This window comes from Brienomyrus brachyistius, chromosome 9, assembly GCF_023856365.1.
Source record: "Brienomyrus brachyistius isolate T26 chromosome 9, BBRACH_0.4, whole genome shotgun sequence".
Classification (NCBI taxonomy): Eukaryota; Metazoa; Chordata; class Actinopteri; order Osteoglossiformes; family Mormyridae; genus Brienomyrus; species Brienomyrus brachyistius.
In genome coordinates this window covers 26,298,887-26,307,086 of record NC_064541.1, presented here as the reverse complement: position 1 = coordinate 26,307,086, position 8,200 = coordinate 26,298,887, and positions in this window count along the sequence as shown.

The window sequence follows — 8,200 nt, the reverse complement described above, 5'->3', positions numbered from 1 at the left end:
CTGACTGTGTGCATTAGGCCCCTCGTGAGCGTGATTATTAAAATTCTGACATGAGTGCCTGTTTCATCACCGTTTACTGTATAAAGCCTGCAAGCCTCTGGAATCTGTACCGGTGACATGAAGAGACTCACCAGTAGCCTGTCTGGGTGTGATTCAGCCGTCAGAAACAGCCCCAGTGATACTAAAACCTTCCCAACGAGATCAGAGGAATCGCCAAGACTCGTCAATATTGCAAAAGCAACAGCTTATGTCAACTTTTAAAATTGCCTATTGATTGTATGTTTTAACTCTTACCGAGTGTGCAGTGGTTTAAACAGCCTTTGATCTGACGGTGACCCGGTCAATAATGATTTCTAGGTTTACCCTGATTACTGTGTTAATTCCCCAAATCATTAGGGGCAGAACCATCTGAAAAAAAATATTCAGCTGTCATGTAACTGCAACATAACAGTGCTGCTGTACCTTTGCTGGAGTTCTGTTGCTGCTTAGCTGTTAATTGCAAATATGGCAGGTTTTGGAGCTTGGAAGTGGAGAGTGCATTTCCTGTCTGGTTTATTATCCATATGCTGTACACACACAGTGCATTATGCCGGGCAAAACAAGATTATACTCCAGATAGGAAATATGCATCAGTGCCCACATTTCCTTCCTACATCTCCAGAGGTGGAAAGTTCATGTCTAGAAAGTAGAAATTCAGATCTAGATTTAGTTAGATTTTTCAACCAATCAGTTGAGTACTCTGTGACTGTGACTGGTTGCTTGAAATGAAATCTTTGTCTGGATTTGTACCTTCTAGACCTGAACCTTGCAGTTCTGTACTTCTCTACCGAGTCAGTGAGTACATCTCAGAAAGAAAGAGATAATTAGTGTAAATAGCCTTTTTCCCTCGGACTGGTTCGATCATGCCTATGGCACTCTGACGCACTCATGGATATTTCCGGATATTTGCTTTCCCCAGCCCTCAAAGTGTCTTCCCTGATTCTTATCTATCTAACTCATAGCTGACTTTAGATAAACAGGAGTGAGACAGCAGTTTCCAGGCAGAACTCACATCACAAGTCGACGTAATGAAACTGGCGCGTCAGATGGCTGACCTGAGGAACGCCTTGCCTGCTTTTACTGAAGCTGGCCTCTGGTCACGACGTCTCCAGTAAACATGGTGCCGCTGTCATTATGGCCAGCTTTACAGAGCTGCCCCATTATCTCTGTTTGCTCCGGCTGAAAACTTTTAATTGCCCGCCGGCTTGAGTAGCATCGTGACGGGGTTAATGGCTTTATAGTTGGGTCCCCTCACTGAGCAGCAGGAAGACGGAAATTAGGAGCATGGAATCCGCTCGAGGGGGTGGCTCTGTGTTTGTGATCCCTCGCTCTATAACTGTAATACACACAGTAAATCCCCCTCCTCTCATTTTCCCTGAATTTCTACCGACACCTGGCATTCTCGATGCCAGCCACTGACAGGCCGTGAAATGTCACATCCTGGGGGGGGGGGGGGTGGGCAGGTGAGCGTTCCCACTACCCTGTAAATCTCACCGTGGGAGAAGCCCCGCCGTTGGCCCGCCCCACCCCCTGCCAGCACAGCTGCCACTCAGATGAAGCTGAAAATCAGGTTCGGAGAGAAGGAGAGACAGAGGAAATCAGGAGGAAATAGATCTTCTAAGCATGCTTGGACCAGTGTAACGATATGTCCCATTTTCTGCCGGAGACCTATTACTGTGACTGATGTAGTCAACATCCTGCCTTTTACCCCCCCTGGATGTTGCTATCCTGAATTTGGGGGACCCAGCAATGTTTGGGGGCCCAATCCAGGGGCCCCACAACTGTCTTCTTCTGTTGTATGAGAAAATATGACATGGCTTTGCTTCTGCCCACCATAAAGGCAGAAGGTGATGGCAATTCATCCCATTTCCTACGTCCTATGCTTTCGAACCATTTGGTGATTAAAGCTCCACATTAAAGATTTTCCTTCTTTTTTTTACCCTTTTTATGATAAACATGTACACAATGTAGAACCCAGTGATATGCAGAAGAGTAATATGGAACAGATTTATATATAAAACAGGCATATGGAACCCAGTCACATACAGAACACAGTTTTGCTTGAAACATAGTCATGTACAGAACACAAAACAGTTCTACACAAAACAATTGCATAGAACGTAGTCATATAAAACTCAGTGATGTACAGAAGAGTGTGATTTACAGAGCCTTGTGACGTATAAAACACAGGGTGTTTAGAGATAGAGAAGAAGGCAGGCTGTACTGAACACGGTGACCTTGCACACAGCGTGGAACTCAGCTGGAGTGTTAGTAATCAGGCCCAGCATAATCAATCCATTATCGCTGAGGTTCCCGGGTGTAATGGACTCCCTCATCCAGCTCTTTCTGTTCCTTTCATTCAGGCCACGCCATCACACTCCCGAGGAATGTAAGCTGAAGGCGCTCAAACGGAGTTAACGAAAGAGCAAAGCAAATCAAACTCCTGCGGGGCGGCAGCATCTGCCTCGGCCTTTTCCCAGGTGCCTCGGAATGCGAGACAACGGCCTGGCAAAGGGGACGGGGGGAGAGGGGCGGCGCTGAGCTTTATTACTGGCACTGAGGGCTGGATGTACCCCATGTGACGAAGCTACCAGCATGGGTGCAACCTGCTGGGCTGCCTCTGAGTCCACGTGGCTCCGTTCTGAAGCGTAACTATCCTTCGGCCCGTGCTGCTGGAGCCCCCCTGGCACAGCGGGTCAGATTATACTTCAGGAGTGACAGGTAAGGCCCTCACGCCGCAGTGTCTTCTTTGGACACAGGTCTCAGATCAGATTACAGCTAATTTTAGCACGGTCTCAAAAACAGCACAAAAGGCTATCCCACCGATTCGATTTCATTCTCACTGAGCCGCCGTTCCTGGGAAAATTGATTCTGCTGATACTTGTTATTGTACTTTTTTTGCTTGCAGACTCTTGGGGAAAAACAGAAACAGGTTGAATGTCAACCCGTTTAATGCTTTGTTTGTTTGATTGATTGATTGCCTGCTGTATTGACAGTTGCAGACGGAGATTTGTTTGGCATTAACATAAAAAAAAATCATTTTGCACTGATGGAGAATTAGATATTGTGCAGAATTATATTGCTCAGATTTAAGAATTTTTTTTATGACTAATCCTATAAGATAAAGAAGAATCTGTTGTTTTGAGAAGCTGAAAAACTTATTCGAAAGAACAATCGCATAAGTTTGTTTCATTTTTATTTTGCCAATGTAATTTTATTTTAGATTGTACAATAATATTGGCACAGTCTATGCAAGCAAATAATATCCCGCCGTGCGTCTTGCTCCCATTTTCCAGCTTTTCAGTTTTCATTTACCACTGTTTCAGAGACAAGCTCAAGTTTGTGTTCCGTCTGAGCCACAGCAAAAACGCAGTTTTTGTTTTTTTAAGCCCAAGCCAAAAAAAGGTGGCAAAAAGTAATTATTTTTCTCACTTTAGCTACAAGGAATGAGCTCTTAAACGGAGCCGATAAGAGCCAGACGTAACTTAACCGAAGGGACGGAAACCAACAGCGCTAATAGTGCTCAGATTGTTATCTGTGCCACATTCAGCGCGGGAGGAGAGAGACGGAGCTGTGCATCGCCGTCTTACTGCGAGCAGCGTGGTGACGCTCCGCCGCTGTTGAGGTCCAAGCTACTGGGGGCGGCGGAGGAACCGTGGGTAGGGGGGGCCGGCTAGGGGGACAGGCCGCTTAGCATTCGTGACCTGCCCTACAGTAGCGCACCAGATAATAGATGGAGGGCCCCCATCTGCCTGTCACATTTACTTAGGTGGAGAAATGGGTGCTGGGGAGGGGGAGAAGCAAAGGAGTAGGGCTTCGCTGTCAGGGATATGCACCCATCCACAGCGGATGTGGCACCTAGTTAGAGGAAAACTAACGTGGCCTGGGATGATCTGGAGCAAATGGGTGCGGCGATGGGATGTACCCCCCCCCCCGCGACCATCTGTACCCCCGGGCTCCACACTATAAATAAAGATCGCAAATTGTTAATATTTTGTTCTGTTCAGTAAGAGTCCCTCAGATCTCCTCGAGGACACGGATAAAGAAATGGAGGAGATTCCTTCAGCTAGTTTGCGGGGTGGAATGTGGACTATACAGACTGGCCCGAATCCTTATTAATAGTATGGAGTTCCGCTTCTGCTCATCTCCGGAACGTGTCCCAGTTGTGCAGTGGAACAGATCCCTCTACAGGTGGCGCAGCGATTAAAGAGCCACACCTGAGGCGGGAAGCTACAGTTGTAAACCTGAAGTAACATAATTCATTTTTATTCTCCAGCTGTGTTGTTTCGCAACGGTAAATGAATAAATAATTTTATTTGTGGATGATAATTTAGCTACATAAGTATTTGTAGCTGAGCAGATTCAGGATCTGTGTCCATGTCTTAGAAGGTCATGGGTTCTAATCCCCTGCCGAACAAAATAATCATATCACCGTTGGGCTTTTGTACAAGCTCCTTAACGCTAATTGCTCCAAGGACCCTGGTTCACCCTGTACCCCGATCCTCTTTCTTTAGGCGGTGTTTTTTTTTTACTTCAAATAATAATTTTAAAATGGTAAGCAGTCTAGGCAAAATCAGTCAAGGTTTAATAGTCATATGGAATGTTAAGATAAAGATAATCAACATTCAGTGCGTATTCCGATGGTGAACAGATCAATGTGATATGGGATTGAAGGGCAGAATACAGACTGTGAAAGGGTTTCAGGATTTAAACTGGGAAGGAGACTGTAGACAAAAAGGCAGTTTTAGCTTTGGGGGCATAAGAGGGCAATGGGGAGGGGGAACAATACAGGTGTCGGGTCTGCAAAGCGGGACAGGAAGGACGGACAGATCTGTCTCGGCACTGAGAGAAAAGCAGGAGACAATTTTAGATGATAAAAATCAGCAACAGCCAGATGAAAGAACTTGTCACCTGACTTTGCCCACTTTCGTCTGACATGCAGTTACCAATGGATTTCCTGAACCACTAGCACAAGCCAATTAAAATTTGTCATCTTGCCCTGGTAAGTACTAAGAATCTTTCCCTGGATCTGACAGGGAGGCGGGCATCACCTTCAAGCGGGCCGAGGCGCTGCATTAGCTAAATTTATGGGTTCATGAAAATTGTTATTACCCTCATTCGGCCCCTCTATGGTCTCCGTGATGTCTTTATGGGGCGTCAAATACTCACCTTGCACCGATGGAGCAAAGGAATGTGAATTTTAATTCACTCCACAAATGAGACGTCCTCATATCTGGGGCGAAGCAGTGATTATGAGCTACAACGTTCTTGTGAAAAACCTCACGTGGTGGTAAATAATGTCATGCAGCGATTGTCTAACAAAACATTAATGGACGGGGCCCCGATATTCCCAGGATCGCAGCCCTGTTATTAATACTATCATAAAGGATTTATGGACAGACTTTGGTGGTCTCTCCCACAATTATTGTCCTTATCCTTTTGTTCGTTGTGTTTTACGACAGGGCTGGGTATTTTTTTTTCCTGGTGCCACAAGCATCGTTTTGTTAAACACTTTTCCTTTCGTTAACTTCTATCTTCGGTGATGACGTTACAATAAGCCTGGCTCAAAAGATTACCTCTTAAGCCAGGAAATATTAGCATTTAAAGCTAAACACCTCAAAAAAACTATTTCAAGTAATTCAAAGCAAAGGATTCAAAGGGGTGACGTCCCTTACATATCCTCTCCCTCCGCTCACTACCGACACGCGATCGCGATGTCCTCGGTAAGTCACTGTCCACTGGCCTGGTCAACATACCGAGGAGTGAAGGTGTCAGCAGGAGACAGCCGTGTTTGCACAGGGAACGGTGTTTGACTAGAGTTTCTGTGGCTAATCGAGATGAAGCTGAATTCCGGGGATGTCTGATCATAATGCGAAGAAACTGTTTTTTCTCCCATCATACAGAAGCCGTAAGTGAAGTACCCCTATCAGCAAAGCATCTCTGTACTGTGCTTGTGTTCCACCTTTGCTCTGTAGGTCAATAATATTTCCCAGGCAACAAAACAAAGGTGAGCGTTTGTTCTTTAGATCCGTCTTGGGTGGCACTTGCTGTCTGTGAAACGCAGCCATCGTTCTAAGCTAGACCTGCATGTTTTTTGTGACGTCTTTGGGCTCCTGGAGAAGCAGGATGGATATTAATTACAGCATGCCATCCGGCTAATGCCTCCCATGGGCAGAGGGGCTTTAAAGGCCCGGGGCAAAAAATGGGCCCAATGACCCCTTATCGGTATGGGCAGCGATTACATGAGAAATGAATCATTTACACCGCTGCCCCCGAAGGCAGCAAGGAAAATGACACGCGTAAAGGACCCTCGAAATGCAGGAAGTGGGGGCCTGATTTAAGAAAACATTAGTGCAGGGCCCCGCAAACTAAATAAACATCAACGTGGTTTCCTTCTGGGGAGAGGGTAAATAGGGTGAACACCCTCTGTATCCAGCCAGCATGTTCTATGGGCTATATGAATTCCATCCATCCATTCACCTCATAAGCTGTTATCTTCTTAAGTATGGGTATTTCCTTATATAATGTTATTCTTCAATTCCTTTAGTCTCCAAGCATCAAGGCTCACAAGCATGGTCTCCTGTCTGCCCCCTTCCCTGGATGACATCATCCGCGCGTTCATTGCTACACAGAAATATCCAAATCTGTGAAGGGGGTCATTCCAGAGGTACATTGACAGGAGGGGGGGGGGTTCTGGGTCAGGGAGGGATTTGGTAACTTATTACGGTGTCTGGCGAGAGACTGTTATCAGCGCCCTGCAAAGCTCGGGCAGCACCCTGTGTGATCATGACCCATCTAACGGAAAGAAGGGATATGAGAGACTGGACCCCGCTGTGCTGAGAGGCCTGGGGCCTTGGGTTCGACAGAGTGCTGTGCTGAAATTCCAAGGACAAATGGGTAAACTGCTTATTTTTCCCTCTCCTTTTCTTTGGAGGTGTGTATGGCCTGAGTTGTTATGCTGATCAAGGCTATTTATTTACTGGGGGGCGGTTTCTTGGAGCATGATTAAGAATGTGCCAATGAACAGTCACAAAAAATTACCTATATATAACTTAGTACAAGCCAATAAAAGGTTATTAATAAAAGCCAGAATTATATCCACGTTTTTTTCCCCCAAAACAAAAAAAAATTTGAGGCAAGGCAAACGATTCCACCAATAAACTGTATTTTTAGACAGTATATTTAATGTTACACCATCGACGGCATTAGCCAAATCTCAACAGGCACAACAGGCAAAAGGAAAAATGTGTTGTGAGATGAGCAGGCTTCAACAATTAAGAAAAAAAGAATGTAACATCTGAGTTCTTCCAAACCAAACAAAGTGGACATGATCTCATGCGCTCCGCCCCATTGGAATACGATCTGCAGTCCATGGTTACATGTCAAAAACATACAGGGGCACATATTTGAAACTGTTATGGTGGTGCATGGTGAAAGGGACAATTCATGGTACGGCCTGATGGCAACAAAGGGACTGAACATAGAAAGTCACTGCAGCAAACGGGATTGCAAGGGGTGTAACACGGATACATAGATTACACAACAACTTTAATAAGCTAGGAAAAAACACAAGGGAGAAACTAACACCAAACAGGTTCAAGGAAGCAAAGAACACAGGCAAGAAAGACATACAGGAGCAAATCAGGGAGGCAACGCAGTAACATAGGTGCAAACACAAGGACCATTTGAAGCGCAGAGGAAGGGCAATGACTGAACATGGGTGAATATAATATATTACAAGACTAGATGCGACAATCCGGGATAACTAAAGTATGGATCATGAGTCCAAACAGAGATACATGAAAATATAATTAACAATTAAGATAAGCACAAGAAAAATCTAGGTTGGGCCCAGGGAGCAGGGGAACACACTAGGAACAGAACATACCAGGGAAACATTGGGAAAATAGGATGGCCAGTGACACCTGCTGGTCAAACGGAGAGATGACAGATTGAATGGTACAAGACAGGGACTGATCCTGACAGAAATGCATTTTAGATATATATTTCAGCATATAATACATGTTAATATATAGCCACTGAAATGTGAATGATTTACTCAACAGAGCTTTTATGCAGCCAGTTTCTATGGTAATGTTGCAGAAGGGTTATTTGAAAAGGTAATCGGGTGTGAGAAATATTTACTAAACAGCCACAGTGA